Source organism: Bos indicus x Bos taurus, chromosome 27 (genome assembly GCF_003369695.1).
Source record: "Bos indicus x Bos taurus breed Angus x Brahman F1 hybrid chromosome 27, Bos_hybrid_MaternalHap_v2.0, whole genome shotgun sequence".
Classification (NCBI taxonomy): Eukaryota; Metazoa; Chordata; class Mammalia; order Artiodactyla; family Bovidae; genus Bos; species Bos indicus x Bos taurus.
Window position 1 is genome coordinate 7,871,734 of NC_040102.1, and position 23,475 is coordinate 7,895,208.

The 23,475-nt window shown below is 39.6% G+C and overlaps 2 non-coding genes across 2 annotated transcripts; both read right to left on the reverse strand.

Moving 5' to 3' along the window:
- Positions 1–6,346: 6,346 nt before the first annotated feature.
- LOC113885103 lies at positions 6,347–6,453 on the reverse strand. The gene has a single exon (XR_003509144.1). It is a non-coding gene; the product is annotated as a U6 spliceosomal RNA (small nuclear RNA).
- A 16,441-nt stretch (positions 6,454–22,894) lies between these two features.
- TRNAW-CCA lies at positions 22,895–22,966 on the reverse strand. The gene has a single exon. It is a non-coding gene; the product is annotated as a tRNA-Trp (tRNA).
- Positions 22,967–23,475: the final 509 nt, after the last annotated feature.

A 23,475-nucleotide genomic window follows, 5' to 3' on the forward strand; every position in this document is an offset into this window, starting at 1 on the left:
ATTCTAGAATAGACAAAACTACAGAGGCAAATCCAGATAGTGGTGGCCTGGGACAGGAAATGAAGTGAATTGATTGCAAGGGGGCATGAGGGAAACTCTGTTGTTGGTGAAACTGTTTTGTATCTTGAATGGGGTAGTAATTATATGGTTACCTGTTAAAAGTCATCAACCCAAACACCTTATAACATGTGAACTTTCTTGTATTTAATTTATAACTCAGTAAAGTGTTTAAAATATAAAAAATATTTAAACATTGTTAAACACTAAAATGATGTGTTACAGATTTGTGTTGAATTTATAAAATGTGTTATATATTGAAATGCTTGAGATGCAAAAAATTTGAGAGGAGTTTTGTTTTACTCACTTTGGTATATCTCTAATCCTAGCATGTTGCTCACTGAAAGTTACTGCTCAGTACATTATTTAAAAATTCATGTTTATTTCCAGAAAGCCAGTTACCTTGAAATGTCGAATGACCTGGATATTTGAACATATCCTATTCATCTCTAAGTTAAAGACATCAATTCAGTTCAGTTCAGTTGCTCAGTCATGTCTGACTGCAGCATGCCAGGCCTCCCTGTCCATGACCAACTCTCAGAGCTTGCTCAACTCATGTCTATTGAGTCAGTGATGCCATCCAACCATCTCCTACTCTGTCGTCCCCTTCTCCTCCCTCCTTCAATCTTTCACAGTATCAGGGTCTTTTCCAATAAGTTCTTTGCTTTTAGGTGTCCAAAACAAAGCTGATGTTTCAGCTTCAGCATCAGTCCTTCTGATAAATATTCAGGACTGATTTCCTTTAGGATGGACTGATTGGATTTCCTTGCAGTTGAAGGGACTCACAAGAGTCTTCTTCAACAGCACAGTTTAAAAACATCAATTCTTCAGCACTCAGCTTTCTTTGTGGTCCAACTCTCACATTCATACATGACTACTGGTAAAACCACAGCTTTGACTAGATGGACCTTTGTCAGCAAAGTAATGTCTCTGCTTTTAAGTATGCTGTCTAGGTTGGTCATAGTTTTTCTTTCAAGGAGCAAGCGTCTTTTAATTTCATGGCTGCAGTCACCATCTGCAGTGATTTTGGAGCTCAAGAAAATAAAGTCTCCCACTATTTCCATTGTTTCCCCATCCATTTGCCATGAAGTGATGGGACCAGATGCCATGATCTTAGTTTTCTGAATGTTGAGTTTTAAGCCAACTTTTTCACTCTCCTCTTTCACTTTCATCAAGAGGGTCTTTAGTTATTCTTCACTTTCTGCCATAAGGGTGGTGTCATCTGTGTATCTGAGGTTATTGATATTTCTCCTGATAATCTTGATTCCAGCTTGTGCTTCATTCCAGCCCAGCATTTCCCATGATGTGTTCTACATATAAGTTAAATAAGCAGGGTGACAATATACAGCCTTGATATACTCCTTTCTCAATTTTGAACCAGTCTGTTTTTCCATGTCCAGTTCTAACTGTTGCTTCCTGACCTGCATACAGGTTTCTCAAGAGACAGGTAAGGTCGTCTTGTATTCCCATCTCTCTAAGAATTTTCCACAGTTTGTTGTGATACACACAGTCAAAGGCTTTGACGTAGTCAAGAAAGCAGAAAAAGATTTCTTTCTGGAACTCTCTTGCTTTTTCCATGATCCAGCGGATGTTGGCAATTTGATCTCTGGTTCCTCTGCCTTTCCTAAATCCAGCTTGAACATCTGGAAGTTCATGGTTCATGTACTGTTGAAACCTGGCTTGGAGAATTTTGAGCAGTACTTTGCTGGCGTGTGAGATGAGTGCAATTGTGTGGTAGTTGGAACATTCTTTGGCATTGCCTTTCTTTGGGATTGGAATGAAAACTGATCTTTAAAGTTAAGGTCATAGTTTCCTAAAGGAGAGATCTTTATTTTAATAAATAATAAATCTTTGTTCTTATCAAGTGCTGTGCAGTAACTTACATCATTTGGTGTTTCCAACACCTCAATCTAACCTCTTTGATCCACATTCTCCTTTAATCCAAGTTCTATTAGGTAATTGGTTCAAAATTGTACCAAGTGAAATATGGATAAAAATAAATCTGTCAGAGAGGTATGGTAAACATTAGCAATGCAGGAGACACAGAAGCTGTAGGTTTGATCCCTCAGTCAGGAAGATCCCCTGGAGGAAGGCACGGCAACCCACTCTAGCATTCTTGCCTGGACAATCACATGGACAGAGGAGCCTGGCCACTACAGTCCATATAGTCAATCAAAGTTGGACATGCCTGAGCGACTGAGCATGCACCCTCCCATGATTGATTTCTGTGGAAGATTACATTTTATCATGTGTGAATGTCTCCCCCAACACACAGCTTTAGTGAGGTATTATTGAGATATAACATTGTGTAAGTTTCAGATATATAATATGATGATAAGATGCACATATCTGTTACTACATTGTTACCACAGCATTAGTTAAAACATTAATCCCTTCATATAATTACTTTTTTTTTTTGGTGGTAAGAATGTTTATGATCTCTTCTCAGCAACTTTCACGTATATAACACAGTGAATGTCTTTTAGAAAGTGGATATATTAATTTCAGCTCAGACAGTTGCTCTCTGAAAATGAGATCAGGGTGAAGAGCAGAAATTTAAGTTTATGTGGGAAAATTTGCTTCGAATTGGGCTGAAAAGATCCATTATAACACAGTGCACTTGGAAACTGTCAGACTTGTGAGTTGCCAAATGCTCCTTGGAATGAGGAGCTGCCGGCAATTTTGAATCTGAGCCATTTAGTGTCACATAAATAAGAAGGCCAACTTCCTTAAAAGATATACATTCTCTTCAACTCTGGATATCAAGATCACTGGTAATTTTAAGTGTGATTTTGTACTAAATGTCTATATCAGAACTCTTTTGTTTTTTCTTAGGAATGCATTCTTGGAGCTCAAGTCCCTGCATATAATTTATCTGGGATAAAAAATGGGATCCCTTTCAGTTTTGATTATAAAGCTCTTTGGGGCTATTTTCCTTCAGTCTAATTTGATTGATTTGCTGCTTTTCATACTTGCTGACAGATATTAATAGAATATTTTTTAAAATATCCTTTAAAATAAAGGATAAGGTAACTAACTTGTGGAAGATACTTAGTGATGGGGTATTTTTTATAATAAAATTTATTTAACACATTTGGAAAAAATACTTCTAAATATTGTATTAATTATTGTAACTGTATCCTATGTAAATAATTCTCCATATAGGTCAAATTACTTACCAGGTAGTAAAATCCATCCTATATTCTAACAGATTAGGAATTGATATATAGCTCTGGACATATTAATAAAATAACAGAAGTGAAGCAATAAATCATGACCTGATTAAGGTCCTTCACTCATCAAATGAGAACTCAGAGCTCAGTAAGATAAATCACTGATTTCCCCATTCTGATTTACCGTCTCTCACTCTCCTCCCACTTTCCCTCCTCCTTCATTTTAAAAATAAGAATAATTGCCTACAACAAACAACTTTTCTGAAGATCAGTCTGAAGCCAGTGCTCTTATGAACGAACTCCACACTAAACCTTGTGAAATCTTACCAACAGGACTATACTTTTAAGGTCTTTTGGAGAAACTAAAATGGTGTACCCACTGGAACCCAGTAGATTTTCAAGACAGATCACGTGGACTGGGAATGAGGCATTTGTGGAGTCCCAGGCCTCTGTGGACCAGTGTGCTGTGTATATTCATCCAGTCCTAACCTAGACACCTTCGCTTGACTGCAGATAACACTGACACCCTAGACATCAGAAAATTAAAGGCCACTGGGATTGCATAAATAAATAAATATTGTATAACCATGCATACATGTAGGAACTTAAGTAGTATATTTCATAAAAAGGCAAGTGAAAGGCTTATATAAATATAAGCTTGTATATAAAATTGGGTATAAAATATAGCGTTGTATATAAATAAAATGAAAATCTCAATTCAATAGCTGAAAATTTCAAAGTAATTAGACCAATGATTAAAAATATTATAGATATATCTATACCTATAAAATATGTGTTGTAGTATATAGATATATAAGATTTAGATATGTCTATAAATATTACATAGATAACTATATAAGAAAATTTAAATTATAAAATATTATAGATATTTATAAAACTATTAACTATTGGTCCTACTGCTCTATATTGCTTTTTAACTATTGAGTTGTGATTCCCAGTTTCTGAAATATGTATCATTTACACACTTCGTGTTCAAAGAAATATTTTCAAATCTTTCTCCTTCTTTCAAAAGTAGAACATTTTTCCAATGTGTTCACAGTCAAGAAGAATTAAAAATAGATGAGAAGTCTTTTATGCCAACTACTTATATAGGATACATATCCTAAATGTTAACATTTTCACCATGAGTTTCCTTTAATGACATCAAAAGGGTAATAATGAAAATATGATAAACATATTCATCATGAAATTACTAACTTTATTTTTTTATGCTTCAAGTTGATTAGCGATGATAAATTTATGCCCTACTATGATCGTTCAGCAATCCTGGAGAAGGAAATGGCAACCACTCCAGTGTTCTTGCCTGGAGAATCCCAGGGATGAGGGAGCCTACTGGGCTGCCGTCTATGGGGTCACACAGAGTCGGACACGACTAAAGTGACTTAGCAGCATGATTGTTCAGCATAGATTCTTGTGAATTCCACTACTGTTTATAGAATATTTTCCTGTTCTACTAATACGTGTGTGTGTGTGTGTGTGTGTGTGTATATGAAACATCTTCATTTCAGATGTATGTTTTTATTTGCAGTTATAGGGTGTCAGTGATAAAGAAACGATGGAGTCCACATTGTCCCTGCTATATAGTAAGTCCAATTCTGAAACTAAGAAATGATAATAGTTTTATCCTTGACAGAATGTAATGTGCAAACAGTTACACTTTTCTATTCTGCTGATTTAAATTTCCCAAGTTAAAATAGAAAGGCAGTGTATGTGTGCATTTTAAAATTCTACCAGGATTGTTATTGCTTCTAAACCAAATGTCCTTGTAGCGTCTGGTGCATGGAAACAGATACAGTATCTTTGATAACCTTGCATCATCTGATTAGTGATTGTGCACAAAGGTAGAGATGTCCATAAACACCTTTTAAATTTTCCTCATCTTGGTTGCCAGAGACGAGGCAGTTTTCTTTTAGGGGGGATTCTTTAGAATGCTTTAAATCCCAACAAATTTTCATCTACTAAATTGCAAGTTTTAAGTGAAAAAATAGATGGGAGGTTTTGTTTATTTGTTTGTTTTGGTATCTTTGTGATTATTCAAGTAACATTAGAAGCAGATAAGAAGTCCTGGGCTTGAGATGAGAGCACACTAGATGGTGCTGTTATCCTGACAGCAGTGACGCACAGGAAGCAGTGCTGGTTAGAATAAAGCTAGAATAAAAGAAATAGTGTGCAGACTGCATACTGGATTTTGTCTTCCACCAAGATACACTAGTATAAGATTATATAATTCACTTTCACAGCATTTGTATTTTACTCAGAAATGACTTGCTGAAGTTTTGTCTTAGCACAGCCTTGTTTTAATAAACAGGTGCCTGTGCGTGTATGTGAACATACATGTGTGTTCAAGATGGGACAAGGTTTCTGGTTTTACCTAATTTTATCTCCTGGGTCTTTCTTTCTTTTTTCTTTTGATTTATTTTTTTTTATTGAAGGATAATTGCTTTACAGAATTTTGTTGTTTTCTGTCAAACCTCAACATGAATCAGCCATAGGTATACATATATCCCCTCCCTTTTGAACCTCCCTCACATCTCCCCCCGCATCCCATCCCTGTAGGTTCATACAGAGCCCCTGTTTGAGTTTCCTGAGCCATACAGCAAATTCCCGTTGGCCATCTATGTTACATATGGTAATGTAAGTTTCCATGTTACTCTTTCCATACATCTCACCCTCTCCTCCCCTCTCCCACGTCCATAAGTCTATTCTCTATGTCTGTTTCTCCACTGCTGCCTTGTAAATAAGTTCTTCAGTACCATTCTTCTAGATTCCATACATATGCGTTAGAATATGATATTTATCTTTCTCTTTCTGACTCACTTCACTCTGTATAATAGGTTCTAGGTTCATCCACCTCATCAGAACTGACTCAAATGCATTCCTTTTTATGGCTTAGTAATATTCCATTGTGTATTTGTACCACAACTTCTTTATCCATTCATCTGTCAATGGACATTTAGGTTGCTTCCATGTTCTAGCTATTGTAAATGGTGCTGCAATGAACAATGGGATGCATGTGTCATTTTCAATTTGGTTTCCTCAGGGTATACCTAGGAGTGGGACTGCTGGGTCATATGGTGGTTTTATTTCCTAGTTTTAAAAATATGGAATGCTTGACAAATTTGCATTTCATCCTTGTGCAGGAGTCATGCTAATCTTCTCTGTATCATTCCAATTTTGGAATATGTGCAGCCAAAGCAAGCACCTCCTGGGTATTTTTTAAAGACACACAAGGTTCCCATCAGATTTCCCTGGATGTGGCTTACATCCTTCCAGCTGCTTGTCCCTTATGTTTTTTTTCCTCCTATGGGGTGACTCCCATCACATTTCTAACAATGTCTTGCTTATTCTACAAGACCAAGTTCAAATGGTAAGCCTTCCAGGAAGCTGTTCCTGATTGCTTTTTATTCTTTCTTTACTTTGAATTTCTGTAACGCCTCCTCCTCTTATGCATATCATACTCTGCCTTGTGTTATTTGTATACTTGCTGCTGCTGCTGCTAAGTCGCTTCAGTCGTGTCCGACACTGTGCATCCCATAGACGGCAGCCCACCAGGCTCCCCCGACCCTGGGATTCTCCAGGCAAGAACACTGGAGTGAGTTGCCATTTCCTTCTCCAATGCATGAAAGTGAAAAGTGAAAGTGAAATCGCTGGGTCGTGTCTGACTCTTAGCGACCCCCATGGACTACAGCCTACCAGGCTCCTCCATCCATGGGATTCTCCAGGCAAGAATACTGGAGTGGGGTGCCATGGCCCTGTCCAATTTGTATACTTACTATCCTGTAAACTCCTGGAGAACATGGACAATTTTAATGCAATTTTGTCTCCTTCCTGTTCCTATATCAACTTTTCCATAAAGTAATATATCTTGAATGTAACTGGTACTCACAAATGTGCATGCAAGGAAGGATGAAAAGAATTATGAAACGGATTTTTTTTTTTTTGGACCATTTGAGAACAACGATTAATTGCTTGGGAAAGAAATGATCCACAATATTAATAGTAGCTTTCTTTGTGTATAACCTAGGTGATATTTACATATTTTCTCATTTTAAAACATTCTATTGGGGTTTTTTTGTTTTTTTGGCTGACACACAGAATCACTGACTCAAACAACTAAAACAGTGGGTTTGAAGCCACTCTCTGAGGAATCTAGGATTCCCAGTTTAGATTTTTTGCTTCAACCTAAAAAGCAAAATGCATTTGACTTTGAATCTTTTCGTGACTATCTGATCAAGATGGGAATTAAGCTATCAGAAATTATCTGAAAATGACAATATTGAGCCTGTCATATAGTAGGATCCAGATGAAAATCTTTGCTGCTCACCAAAAATGACTTATTATACACGTTGAGAAATCCCTTCATTGATTTTCTTCTGACATAGACAATAGGGTGTGAACTTTTTTCAGCTATAAACTGGCAGTAATTTATGTACCTCACAGAGGTTTTAAGATGATTAAATGGCATGGCATACCCACAGCAGCCTGCTTAGAGCTGGTTTATATTCATTTTCTTCTTTCCATCAGACAGTCTCTTTTTAGATAATTACACCAAAGCCCAGGCCTCCTGACTTCAAGTTCAGGGCCGCTTCTACCTTATGGATGCTGTTCTGGTTTGCCTTTTCATATGTTGACTGAAAAAAGATGCACAACTTGAGATTTGTGAGTTAAGTTTCATTTGGGGCAAAATGAGGACTGCAGCCCGGGAGGCAGCATCTCAAAGAGCTCTGAAAGACTGCTCCAAAGAGGCAGTGGGAGAAGGTCAATATACAAGATTTTGGTGAAGGAGGAGTTCAGTACCACAAAGCACTCATTTTTACAGAAAGGTTTTTGTTGGTCATGAGGATCTGATGTCACCATGAAGGGATTTAGTGCTTCTCTAGGTATGAGGAGATGCAAGGATTGAGATCATAAAATCTGTTCCTAAAAACATCCAACTGTCTGAAGACCTGTCCCACCAGATTCTCTGGAGCACAGAGTGCCTCACTCCACCCTAAGCTCCCTCAGGGGGTGTTGAAGGGCAACAGCTATAGCAGCAGGGGTTCAATCTCCATATAAAGTGAAGTTGCTTAGTCCTGTCCGGCTCTTTGTGACCCCATGGACTGTAGCCTACATGCTCCTCCATTCATGGGATTCTCCAGGCAAGAGTACTAGAGTGGGTTGCCATTTCCTTCTCCAAGGGATCTTCCTGACCCAGGGATCAAACCTGGGTCTCCCGCATCAGAGGCAGACGCTTTACCGTCTGAGCCACCAGGGAAATCCATATCTCCATAGAGGCAGATGGCAGACGCCTTTGTTGTTCACTCATTGGCAATGCCCTTGGTAAGTGCCAATTTGTAGTTGACACATATTTTAATTTCTTTTCAGTTATAATAATTTTCCTTTTGCATCTATAAAGAATATAGCATGTCAGGGAAGTATAAGTTAAGCTGTAGCTTCTGCTCAATATTAGAATTTCCATAATTATAAGCAGTCGATATTTTAGACATTTGTTCATTTCCTTTCCAATATTTCTAAACTTTGAAATAAAGTCAAAGCCTGGGTGACTAGAGCATTTGATCTTTCACTCATAATTTGCTTTCTTTTTTGAGATTGTGAATGAAATGACCCCTTTGGCTATATTGGGTTTCCATGGTGGCTCAGATGGTTAAAAAAAAAAATAAAAATCTGCCTGTAATGTGGGAGACCTGGGTTTGATCCCTGGGTTGGGAAGATCCCCTGGAATATTGGCATGGCATGGAGTGGGCATGGCAACCCGCTCCAGTATTCTTCACTGAAGAATCCCCATGGGCAGAGGAGCCTGACAGGCTACAGTACATGGTGTCGCAAAGAGTCAAGGACATGACTGAGTGACGATACCTTGGCTGTATTTGTGTTTCTGGCTTAATCAGTAAGGGCATTCAGAGTCTTAGTTGTCAATAAGTGGCCCCTTGACCTCCCTGATGTGTCTTCCAATTATCAGAGCCAGAATTGCAGAATCTCTCCCCACCCCTCCAACCCGATGTCTTCAAGGGCTTCGCAGATTAAGAAACATCTAGACTTCTGAGTTGGCACTGCATCTGCCTGATAAGACCTTGTGTCTTCATTTTAGTAACAACAATCTTGTGTTCTCCCCATGAGAAGTCTAAAGTCCGGTTTTTACTGGCTGTGTTTCCTATAACCAGCTCACAGTTTCCTCTCTGTGAGAGCTCCTAATCTCATGGTGATTTTTTATATTAGCTTTTTTTTTTTTTTTTTTTTTTTAATGTGAAGCTTCTGGAGATTAGGATCCATCTGGGCAGGTAGTTCTAAGTTACTGACCCAAAGAACTATAGAAAAATATTTAAAGAGATGTCTCTACACCCTAGAAAGAGAACCAAATGGACATCAAATAATTCTGATAGAAGAATCCCTCTCCATTTACCTCTTCACCAGGAACTGTGCTAACACTTTGTCATTGTGATTAAGAGAATGACCTTTTCCAGGCCTGCTGCCTCTTCCATTCTGATTCTGGTTTGTGCCCCACAAGTGATGTAGAGAACTCCTAGCATCCAGCACTCTTAAAACTACTTTCAGATTCTACATTTCTGTTGATGCAATTGCTTAGTTTGCCTCAAATATTAAATGTTTATTACTCACTTTTTATCAATGTTTAAAGTGCCCTGGAGAATGCTGGTTGCCAAGTTGGGATGTTAGCATGGGAATGGCTAGTTTCCAAGGTCTCTGCCTCCATGTGCTCTGTTTTCAGCTCTCTTTGAACTGCCTGCTTCCCTGCAGCAAAGAGGAAGGTTATCGTCCACATTTTCTCATGAGAAGAGTTCCCTCTCAGCTTGAAGTACAATTTGTAAATAATAAATGCAACCATATTAAGATTCTTTTCATTTTACAGAATTTAACATCCCTCCTGGTAGCAATGGTTCAGGGAAATACTAGTTTGTATTTTTATACTTTTTTCTTTTTCTGAAATTCTTGCTCATTATGGTGAGGGTTAGCATTATACCCTAAGCTAAACTTTGTTATCACATGAATTACAAGAACAATGTTTGGCTTTGGGACCTGATTAATTCAGCACACTCTGTTGATGCTTCCAAGTTTTAAATGTACAGGGGTTTTGTTGTTGTTTTAGTTTGTTTTCTTCTGTATATTCACAAGCAGCTCCCAACCTCCCATTCACAGGAAGACATCTAGAAGGAACAGCACTGTGTATTCTTCAGTCTCTATATAATTCAGTGTATCGCATGTTTACATTTTTCTGGGGAAAAAAGCCTAAGATTCTATATGCTATGACTCTCATCAAAATTCCTTGAGAAATTTTCATAGTCTGTTATATATTCTATGTCTAAGAAGACAACAAAAATTTTAAAACTAACTTATTAGTTAGCGAAAGCAGTCACAAGACTGGTTTGTCACAAGAGAAATCATATCCAAATTCATCATCAAAGTCTGTTAAAATCTTTTTTTAAATAAATTAGGAAGTAGAAAGACACATCATGGATTTCAAATGCCTTATTGAGTGCTTGGTCATGGTCGGTGATTTCCCAGACAACTGGTGGTCTATTAATAGTGAACATATTTAAGTCATTAAATGACTGCATAGCTTTGATTGACAGAAATCTTAATTAAACATTTCTGGGAGTGGTTTTATTTGGTTTGGCAGAAATGATTGTCCACTAATATTGCATTGCAAGAAAGAATCACGCGAGCATCACTGAAGCCATCTTTGAAATGTGCTTCCTGGTTTGGCAGGACACCTGCAGAAGATGATGACCAGTAGGCTATTCTGAAACATTGCTGTGTGTTAAGAAATGGGATGGTTGCAAGGAGGGTATGGAGAAGAAATGCCTCAAGTTTCTCTGAAATACAACCTCAACAATACTGAGTGAGGGTGAATTCCTAAGAAAGAACAGTAGCTTGTACCAGTCAACCTGAATCTAAGATAAATGTGCAAACAGTGTTAGACAGTTGAAAAATATTCTGAGAGCAGTTTACAGCCCAAGGAATGCATTACTTTATATGTAATGGAAGACACCATGTATCTTTCCTACAGGAACTATACATACCTATAGTGACATAATTAAATAGGATTTATTGCTGTATATTAAGGATATTAATAATTGATCTGGTGAGTTTAATGAAAGCATATTTTATGAAACTAACCAATTTTTTGAAGTAAATGTCATTTGAATCTGTTACTTTTCACTTATATCCGAAACTCTAAACACTTTTTTTTCATGTGTAAAGCTTCCATCTCCTATGGAGATACTTGGCTGTAAACACCTTATTTACCTTTCTCTAGAAAGCCCGTTAATTCTAAAACCTGTCTTCTTAATTTTAATTCTTAATTCTCTACAAGAAAATTTTAGATACCAAGGGACCATTTCATGCAAAGATGGGCTCAATAAAGGACAAAAAACAGTATGAACCTAACAGAAGCAGAAGATATTAAGAAGAGGTGGCAAGAATACACAGAGGAACTGTGTGATATTGTGCAGGAATTGGAGATCAAGACAATCCCCAAGAAAAAGAAATGCAAAAAGGTTGCCTCAGGAGGCCTTACAAATAGCAGAGTTCCAAAGAATAGCAAGGAGGGATAAGAAAGCCTTCCTCAGTGATCAATGCAAAGAAATAGAGGAAAACAATGGAATGAGAAAGACTAGAGATCTCTTCAAGAAAATTAGAGATACTAAGGGAATGTTTCATGCAAAGATGGGCTCAATAAAGCACAGAAATGGTATGGACCTAACAGATGCAGAAGATATTAAGAAGAGGTGGCAAGAATACACAGAACTATACAAAAAAAGATCTTAAAAAGATCTTAATGACCTAGATTGCTGGGAGAAATATCAATAACCTCAGTTATGCAGATGACACCACCCTTATGGCAGAAAGTGAAGAGGAACTAAAGAGCCTCTTGATAAAAGTGAAAGAGGAGAGTGAAAAAGTTGCCTTAAAGCTCAACATTCAGAAAACTAAGATCATGGCATCCGGTCCCATCACTTCATGGGAAATAGATGGGGAAACAGTGGAAACAGTGTCAGACTTTATTTTTGGGGGGCTCCAAAATCACTGCAGATGGTGATTGCAGCCATGAAATTAAAAGATGCTTACTCCTTGGAAGGAAAGTTATGACCAACCTAGATAGCATATTAAAAAGCAGAGATATTAGTTGGCCAACAAAGGTCCATCTAGTCAAGGCTATGGTTTTTCCAGTGGTCATGTATGGATGTGAGAGTTGGACTGTGAAGAAAGCTGAGTGCCAAAGAATTGATGCTTTTGAACTGTGGTGCTGGAGAAGACTCTTGAGAGTCCCTTGGACTGCAAGGAGATCCAACCAGTCCATCCTAAAGGAGATCAGTCCTGGGTGTTCATTGGAAGGACTGGTACTGCGGCTGAAACTCCAGTACTTTGGCCACCTCATGTGAAGAGTTGACTCATTGGAAAAGACCCTGCTGCTGGGAGGGATTGGGGGCAGGAGGAGACAGGGACGACATAGGATGAGATGGCTGGATGGCTTCACTGACTCGATGGACGTGAGTTTGACTGAACTCCGGGAGTTGGTGATGGGCAGGGAAGCCTGGCATGCTGCGATTCGTGGGGTTGCAGAGTTGGACACGACTGAGCAACTGAACTGAACTGAACTGAATAACCCAGAGGATGTGATGGTTGGGTGGCATCACCAACTTGATGGACATGAGTTTGAGTAAGCTCTGGGAGTTGGTGATGGACAGGGAAGCCTGGTGTGCTACAGTTCATGTGGTCGCAAAAAGTCAGACACAACTGAGCGACTGAACTGAACTGAATGACCCAGATAACTACGATGGTGTGGTCACTTACCTAGAGCCATACATCCTGGAATACGAAGTCAAGCGGGCCTTAGGAAGCATCACTAGGGACAAAGCTAGTGGAGGTGATGGAATTCCAGTTGAGCTATTTCAGATCCTAAAGATGATGCTGTTAAAGGGCTGCATTCAATATGCCAGCAAATTTGGAAAACTCAGCAGTGGCCGCAGGACTGGAAAAGGTCAGTTTTCATTCCAATCCCAAAGCAAGGCAATGCTCAAACTACCACACAATTTCACTCATCTGACATGTAAAGTAATGCTCAAAATTCTCCAAGTGAGGCTTTGATAATACATAAATGGAGAATCTCAATGAACCTAAATCACGATGTTCAAGCGTGATTTAGAAAAGGCAGAGGAACCAGAGATGAAATTGCTGACATCTGTTGGATTATAGAAAAAGCAAGAGAGTTCTAGAAAAACATCTACTTCTGCTTTATTGACTATACTAAAGCCTTTGACTGGATGGATCACAACAAACTGGAAAAATTTTTCAGAGATGGGAATACCAGAACACCTTATATGCCTTCTGACAAACCTGTATGCAGGTCAAGAAGCAACAGTTAGAACCAGACTTGGAACAATGGACTGGTTCCAAGTTGGGGAAAGAGTATGTCAAGGCTGTATATTGTCACCCTGCTTATTTAATTTATATGCAGAGTACATAACGTGAAATGCTGTATGAAGCATAAGCCAGAATCAAGATTATTGGGAGAAACATCAATAACCTCAGATACGCAGATGACACCACACTTATGGCAGAAAGTGAAGAGGAACTAAAAAGCCCCTTGATGAAAATGAAAGAGGAGAGTGAAAAAGTTGGCTTAAAAGTCAACATTCAGAAAACTAAGATTATGGAATCCAGTACCATCACTTCATGGCAAATAGATGGGGAAACAATGGAAACAGTGACACACTTTATTTTCTTAGGCTCCAAAATCATTGCAGATGGTGATTGCAGCCATGAAATTAAAAGACACTTGCTCCTTGGAAGAAAAACTGTGACCAACCTAGACAGCATATTAAAAAGCAGAGACATTACTTTGCTGACAAAGTTTTGTCTAGCCAAAGCTATATGGTTTTTCCAGTAGTCATGTATGGATGTGAGAGTTAGACCTTAAAGAAAGCTGAGTGCCAAAGAATTTATGCTTTTGAGCTGTGGTGTTGCAGAAGACTCTTGAGAGTCTCTTGGACTGCAAGGACATCAAACCAGTCAATCCTACAGGAAATCAGTCCTGAATATTCATTGGAAGGACTGATGTAGAAGCTGAAACTCCAATACTTGGGCCACCTGATATGAAGAACTGACTCTTTGGAAAAGACCCTGATGCTGGGAAAGATTGAAGGCAGGAGAAGAGGATGACAGAGGATGAGATGGTTAGATGGCATCACCAACCTGATGGACATGAGTTTGAGCAAACTCTGGGAGCTGGTGAAGGACCGGAAAGCCGGGGGTGCTGCAGTCCATGGGCTTGCAAAGAGTCAGACATAACTGAGCGATTGAACAATGACAACAGAAATCCTGTTAATTCTGACAACTGACCTCTTAATTCTATTAGATTTGTGTTCTGTACAATTTGACAATAATGAAAAAACATCGTAGTGAACACCAGGATAAAATTCTAAGTGGTACAAAACCCTGTACATTGTATGATGCTATGAATCTGCTGTGATGAAATGAGGGAAATAGCACCTTTAATTTGCACAGAAGACATTTTCATATACACAAAGGATTTTGGGAAAATAGGCGCTTGATGTTAAGATATTGACAAATGAATTCACCAGACATTGGCTTTTGAAGCTGGGACATATTAGTTTAGGGCTGTACAGCCTTGGTATATCCCAGAGTAAGTCAATGTGGTAGCCTCAGATGTGGACTCAGACCAAACTGTAGCTCACTCTCTCAATTTACTGTCTCTCTCCCCACTGCCCTCTCCCACACTCTTGCTATCTTTTGCTTAACTCTGAACCTTAGCATTATTGCAATAATATAGTTTGCTTGTACCAATAACTTTCTTGTCAAGAGACATCTGTTCTGTTATGAACAGTCTCTTAGTAAAGCATCAATCATGTCTTACTTGTAAAGCAAAACACATTTTTGGGGTCCCTAGATAGCAAAATACTGCTGAAAAAACAAACTGTGCAGAAATATTAACTGTGGCACATTAATATATGCATTCTGAGCTCTTTTTGTTTGTCTACCATTGGTGCCATGTGATTCTGACAGTATGAGCTGCTGACCTCTTGTCTCTGGAACCACAGAGGACTCATCAATGTCCTCCCTAGAAGCTTGTAATGGGCTGATTGCCATGGAGATTCACACAATAATAGGATGCTATATTTTAGGTGCTTTGGTCCAAAATGCTACAAGCACAACTGATAAAATGTTGCAGTTGTTCTGAGTGACTTTCGAAGCTTGAACCCATAGTGTCAAGCTACCTGTGAACTTCGAGTCAGTCATCTGGGTTGCTTTGCTTCATGGACATAAGACATATGCATGGTGGACCTGAGCTTCTGATTAACATTCTGATGGCTTTGTATTTTGCTGTTGGGCTCACTGCTTGCATTTATAAGACGAGATTCTCTGCTTTGGGGCCAGATTATTACTTTCTAAGCGCCCATCAACTTCACGTGTAACAGCTTATATTGGATGTGTTGTTCTTTGCGTACATCAAGGCTTGAAGTGAGGTATAAGAGAGAAATTATTATAGTTTGGGTAAATATTTCTGTACCAGAAGCCAACCTTGGATGTTGTTAGGGCTAAAAGTAATGTGTCAATCAGTGTTCAGTTAGGGAAAAAAATCATGTTATGTATTTCAAGTGGGAGGGACTAGGTACAAAGGACTTAGGACTGGTGGAGCAAAGGGAGGGAGAGAAGGAGCCAAGGGAGTAAAAAGGAAGGAGTGATGTGCAAAGATCAGGATCCTGCCAGTGCTCTTAGCTCAGCCGCCAGAACTTGCACCTGCAGCTTCCTGGAGCTTCCAGAGCCGCAGGCACCACTCGGGGGCTGCGGGGACAGCCCATCCCCACCGCCCCGACAGCAAAAATCCCCAGCTGCCAGCAGCATCCACTGCAGTGGGAACCAGAGCAGGAAACTTCTCTGTCCCTCCTGCTTTCTGATCTCTTGACCATGCTTTCCAATGACAGAACTCAACAGGGAGCTGAATGACCAGGGAAGGGAGTGTGGGGAGCATAGTCTGCAGAACCCCGGAAGCCAACACAGACATTGGGGGGCGGGGTGGAACTAGAGACAAGGGGTGAATGAACAGCACCAGGGCCCAACAGAGTCAGTGGTGTTCTGCTTGGTTAATGTTTTATACTCATAAAATCAGACGATCATCAACATCAAAGACAAGACGCAAAGACTGGTTATAAAGGGAGGTACAGACAGGGGAGAGTCGTTACAGAAGCACAGGGAGTGATCAGCGGAATTTGTAAAGGTGGGAAGGACACTTTCCTGTATAGCCTGTCAGCCTGCCTTTCAAGTAAACTAAGGCTGCAGAGCTTTTAAAAACTATTACTTTTAGTTTCTCAAGCAATATATAAATGTATTCTCCTTCTAAGACATTAGATTTTTATTGTAGTTGACATACAATGTCATGTTAGTTTCAGGTGCATAGCACAGTGACTTGACAACCGAATACATTATGAAACGTGCATGAGGCAAGCTCAGTCACTGCCTGTCACCCATACTAAGTTATTCCAGTGTTACTGGTTCCATTCCTTATGCTGAGACCTATTCATTTTATAACTGCCCATATTTATCTTATAGTTGAAAGTTCGTATCTCTGTTGCTGTTCAGTCGCTCAGTCGTGTCTGGTTCTAACTGTTGCTTCTTGACCTGCATACAGGTTTCTTAGGAGGTAGGTAAGGTGGTCTGGTATTCCCGTCTCTTTAAGAATTTTCCATACTGTGTAGTGATCCACACAGGAGCTTCAGTGTTGTCAGTGAAGGAAGCAGAATTGTATCTCTTAATCCCCTTCATCTATTTTGTGCAACCCCTTCAACTCGCTCCCTTCTGTGACCAGCACTTTGTTCTCTTTATCTGAGTCTGTTTTGTTTTGTTTGTTTTGCTTTCATTTTTCACAAATAAGTGAGACCATCCATGTTGTCATAAATGGCAAGATTTCATTTATTTTATGACTAATATTCTATTATATTGTGTGTATATGCACACACATATTATATAAATACAAACAAACACATCTTCATTATCCACTTAGCCATCCATTGATGGACATTTAGGTTGCTTCTATAGCTTGGCTATTGTAAACGATTCTGTAATGAACATAGAGTTGTATATACATTTTTGAATTAGTGTCTTTATTTTCTTCAGTAGATACCCAGAAGTGAAATTGCTGGATCCTATTGTAATTATATTTTTAACCTTTTGGGGAAATTCCATACTGTTCTCCACAGTTTACAGTTCCATTCAGTTTAGTCGCTCGGTTGTATCCGACTCTTTGCGACCCTATGGACTGCAGCACACCAGGCTTCCCTGTCTATCACCAGCTCCCAGAGCTTGCTCAAACTCATGTCCATTGAGTCGGTGATGCCATCCAACCATCTCATCCTCTGTTGTCCCCCTCTCCTCCTGCCTTCAATCTTTCCCAGCATCAGGGTCTTTTCCAATGAGTCCATTCTTTGCATCAGGTGGCCAAAGTATTGGAGCTTCACCTTCTGCATCAGTCTTTCCAATGAATATTCAGGGCTAAATTCCTTTAGGATGGACTGGTTGGATCTCCTTGCAGTCCAAGGGACTCTCAAGAGTCTTCTCCAACACCACAGTTCAAAAGCATCAATTCTTTGGCTCTCAGCTTTCTTCACAGTCCAACTCTCACATCCATACATGACCATTGGAAAAACCATAGCCTTGACTAGATGGACCTTTGTCAGCCGAGTAATGTCTCTGCTTTTTAACATGCTGTCTAGGTTGGTCATTGCTTTTCTTCCAAGGAGCAAGCATCTTTTAATTTCATGGCTACAGTCACCATCTGCAGTGATTCTGGAGCCCAAGAAAACAAAGTCTGTCACTGTTTCCACAGGTTACATTCTCTACCAATTTACATTCCCACCAACAGTGCGTGAGGATTCTTTTTCCCCACATCCTCACCAACACTTGTTATCTGTTGTCTTTTTGATGACAGCTATTCTGGCAGGTTTGAGGTCACCTCTCACTGTGGTTCTGATTCACACTTCCCTGAAGACTAGTAATCTTTCCACATGAAGACATTAACACTTATAGGTGCAGGCTTATCCTCCTTTGTTTACCAAGCCAACCCTAGTAATTTCCCAAGAAATTAGTCAGTTTGATGTGTATCCAGAGCCTGAAATAGCCTTCAGTAGAAAAATGACCAAGTAAAATGTAGCATCATTATTTTATGGACAATTTTTGCTGCTTTTTAAGAGGACAAAGTAGATGTGTGAAGTTTTCATGAATAGCAAGTGAAAAGTTGAATTTGTAGAATACACCGTATGGTCCACTTATGGGTTTCTTAAAGGCACAAAAAAATGACATCTTATTCCGTTTATTAACATTTAGGTGATTTCCATCTCATGACTATTGTAAATAATGCTGCTATGAACTTCAGGTATGCATCTTTTCGAATCGGTATAGAAAACAAAGCAGTGTTTGGTTATTGGTTGGGAGAGGGAAGGGAGGAGAGGCAATACATGGGTAGGGGATTAAGCAATACAAATTATGAGGTTTAAAATAAGCTACAAGAGAGACTTTCTTGGAGGTCCAGTGGTTACAGCTCCTACTCCAAATGCAGGGGGCCCGGGTTCAATCCCTGGTCAAGAACTAAGATCTTACACGCTGCCTGGCCCAAACCCACACCACAACAAAATAAATCCCTTGAAAGCACACACAAAATATGTAATTGCCCATGAAAATAAATGCAAATAATTTACTGGTATATATATGTTAAAAAAAATCTATAAGGATATATTATACAACATGGAGAATACTGTAAATATTTTAAAATAATTATAAATAGGGTATAACTTCTTAAAATTGTTAATCACTATATTGTACACCTGTAATTTGTATAATAATACATCATCTATACTTTAATTTGAAAAACTGTCAAAAAACCAAGGTGACTCCCATTCAGTTGTTCCATACACACAGGTTGTATGGGATGACTCCCCTTTTCTATTATCCACATTCATTTTCCTTCTGGTAAGTGTGAAGGCAGAGAGGGGGTGGATGCTAGGATTGGTGAATGGATATTGTGGTAGAATGGGAGATAATTAAATACTCTGCCAAATATGCCAAATGCTTCATAAATCTCGGGTGGTATGAACTCATGCTCAGTCTTTGTTTTTCTCCCTGAGACTTCTGTCTCATGATCCCAGAAGTCTGCCCAATGGCCTCAGTCAGTTATTTTCACATCCACCCTTTTCAGCTCCTATTTTAAATTATAGCCTGAAAATAGTTGTTTGTCTCAGAAGTGGTATGGGGCAGAGCTAGAAGTTACCAAGTAGTAGCTGAAATGTGCTATGGGTCACCCTGAATTTCTTGTAATCCCATCACTATCTTCTCAACAAATGGCCCAATTTTAGGAAAGTCGTCACTTCAATGGGAACGGTTAAATGCTACTCCAAGTCTGCACACTGAGTCTCCACTGGTCCACAGGGCCCTGTGTGAGAAGCATGCTGGCTTCTACTGTAGATCTGTTTACAGCAAGCCAGCTTGATGTTTTTATCTGTTTACGAAGCAGTGCAAAGTGTTGACATAGCAGCGACCTGGTTCTTCGGGTCTTGGAGAACTGTTTGCACTAGAATGTTTTCTAATCTTCCGTGAAGCTCTGTCGTTTGCATTTAGTGAGGCCTCGGTTCCAGCTGATGGGAACTGTTTGGAGAATGGCTCCACTTCAATACCAATCTTGTTTTCTCTTGTCTTTGAGAGAGTGGTTTCAGATGAGCTCCCCATGTATCAGACTGCTTGTCTTTTCTGTTAGATTTGATTTAAATGAAACACTTTGGATTTCTGAAAATGTGTATTTTGAGCCATGAAGAGTTTGGAATTTTGCCTGCATGGTGCAGCAGCAGAAAATAGATGAATAGAACCTCTGATCTGTCGTGATTTGCTCAGAACCACAGTTTCCACTGAAGTGTATGCACCTCCTCTTTGGTTTGTGTAAATTATTCCTCGATATATCCCTAGAAACACAACTAAGTTTCAGTGCATTTTAATGAGGCATCATCTCACAGGCTTGGGGAACTGTTCACTTTGGGGCTCGGTTGTGAATCTTGCTAAGAAAAAAGTGCAAACGGCCTGCCTCACCTTGCTGGGCAGGCGGGTATAATGAATAATGCCTGTGACAGTGTTTTATAAGCAACATGAAACTGAATATGTATCAGGTTTATATCAACATAGGTTTTATTTGATTCCAACCCTAAACTCCACCACTTGACTTAAATTCATTAGCAGAAAGTAGAATGTAGGAAAAGCACTGAAACGGAAATCACAGGCTCCATGTTGTCAACTTGTCTAAGCACCTGACTAATATTTGATAAGTGCCTTATCTTCTCTGGGCCTTGAAATCCTCCCTAAAATGAAGTGGCTGAGTTCAATGATCCCTGAATTCCTTTCAGCTCTATACTCTACGTAGCTACTGGACAGACTCCTGGTGAAATGGAAAAGCTTGAAGTCACACTATTATCTATTTATGAAATAGGATCCTTCAGCTTTTTATTCATTTTATTGTCTTGGTGATCTTTTATATGCCTTTAAAATGACTTTAAGGCATATCCCCTTGCCTGCTGATAGCAAAATAATCATATGATATTGGTTCTATGATATATTATGAAAAATCAGATTCATTTAAAGTGCAGGACTGTTTCCACTTTAGTTAAACAACTTTAGGTAAAGAGATTCTAGGAATGAGTATACATCCCTCCAGCCATTCTCCAAGGCCCATCCCCCACATGAGTCAGTGGAGCAGGGAGGATTGATGATGGGAAGGAGGTGAAGTATTGATGGTTTTCAAACCACACTTCTGACCAATATCCTGAAGCTTGTTTCACAGAACACTAGTTTTGTGAGATTTTATAGATTAGGCATGAAAGAGGTTCCATGATTAAATGAGTTTGTGAAACATTACACTCAACAAATGTAAACAAGGTTTCCTTACTATATAACTTTCTCAGAACTTTGAAGATGCTCATGGACATTCTGCGTGTCCATTGGAGATATAAGACATTTATGTTGCACAAGCGTGATTGACTGTGAGACCCTTTTATTTGAGAAAGTCTCATAGAACTAGATTCCTTGGAATCTAGTTGAAGAAATATGGTTCTTGTTTGTAAGGAACCCAAATTAACTGAGGCAAGTGAATATCCACTGAGACTCTAAAGAAAGGGATACTTTAGGGCTATGGTAATTCACTAGTGTGTGTGACCGAGAGAACAGAATTGCATCAAACTGATGAATACTAAGGATTATAGTTTTATATTTACCTAAAACCCACCTCACCAGTTAAATTAGTTTGCCTTGCACGGAGCTCAGTACACCACCAAGGGTGTGTAGACATTTCATAAATGCTCTGGATGCCAAAGTTTAAAAACTGTTAGACTGTTTATTAGGTTAGTAGTAAAATTTTTATGGTTGCCTTATTTTTTACCTCTCTTCTTCCTTCAGCAAACATTCATTGAGCACTTTGTCCTGAGTATTTTTCTAAGCTCTCGTGCTATGTCATTGATCTCCCGTGGCATGAATCTTTCCTCAACAAGTGATATTTTGTAGGAGAAGGAAGAGTATATTTTAAAATTGGGATCGAGGTGACAGATGTAACTTTTTAAAAGCAAGTCCAAAGCAGAAAGGCAATGAGGAGGGGAGAGAGCAATTAATTCTCAAAGAAATGCAAAAGAATGTTCTCTAGAGAGATGCCTGCTTTAGTCTTGAAAGCAGAACAGAAGTTTGCTCAATGGAACATGCCAGTCGGTTCTAGTACCAAGATTAAAAATGTCAAAGGCAAGGAGATGGAAACAATTCGATGAGACTGGGAAAGTGTAAGGCAGTTGGTGTTATTGGAACATGAAGGGGAACAAGCCAAGTAGAAGCTATAAAGCTTCAGAGCTTGGCAAAGATCTGAGTACAAAGATTTCTGTGCTTTGAAAATTTCTCAGAGTCAGAATCAGGAGATGAAAAACTAAGAGGGGCTTTTAGAGAGGGGAGATTATGATGAAGCAAAGCTGACCTCTGAAGCAGTGTAGAGAGGCTTGTTGTTCAGTTGCTCAGTTGTGTCAGATTCTTTGCAACCCCATGGACTGCAGCACGCCAGGCTTCCCTATCCTTCACCATTGCTCAAACTCATGTCCATTGAGTCAGTGATGCTAGAGAGGCTATAGGTGGGGAAATCAATTTGTAGGTGTTGCAATTATCCATGACAATTGACTCATTGGAAAAGACCCTGATGCTGGGAAAGACTGAAGGCAGGAGGAGAAGGGAATGACAGAGGATGAAATGGTTGGATGGCATTACCAACTCAATGGACATGAGTTTGAGCAAACTCTGGGAGTTGGTGGTGGACAGGGAAGCCTGGCATGCAGCAGTCCATGGGGTCACAAAGAGTCAGACACGACTGAGCAACTAACCTGAACTGAACTGAACTGAACAGTTATCCAATTGAGAGGTGATGGATACATAAATCAAGGCATGAGCAGTGACCCACTTGAATGGGACATCTTTGAAGTTGCTCAGTCATGTCAGACTCTTTGCGATCCCACGGACTGTAGCCTACCAGGTTCCTCCGTCCATGGGATTCTCCAGGCAAGAATACTGGAGAATATTCAGTATGCCATTTCCTTCTCCAGGGGATATTCCCAACCCAGGGATTGAACCTGGGTCTCCTGCATTGGAGGCAGACGCTTTAACCTCTGAGCCACTAGGGAGGCCCTTGGAGGTATTAATGGTGTAGATTTTATACTTGGGCTTCCCTCATAGCTCAGTTGGTAAAGAATCTGCCTGCAATGCGGGAGACCTGGATTCGATCCCTGGGTTGGGAAGATGCCCTGGAGAAGAGAAAGGCTACCCACTCCAGTATTGTGGCCTGAAGAATTCCATGAACTGTATAGTCCATGGGGTTGCAAAGAGTCAGACACAACTAAGTGACTTTCATTTTCACTTTCAATGATTAGGGCGGACTTCCCTGGTAGCTCAGTGGTAAAGAATCCACCTGCAATGTAGGAGATGCGAATTCAATCCCTAGGTTGGGAAGGTCCTCTGGAGAAGGGAATGGCAACCTGCTCCAGTACTCTTGCCTGGAGAATTCCATGAACCAGGGGAGTCTGGTGGGCTGTAGTCTATGGGGGTCACAAAGAGTTGGACATGACTGAGCAACTAAACAACAAAACTGATTAGATTGTATGGGATGATAGGGAATGGAAGAGCTTCAAGGTGT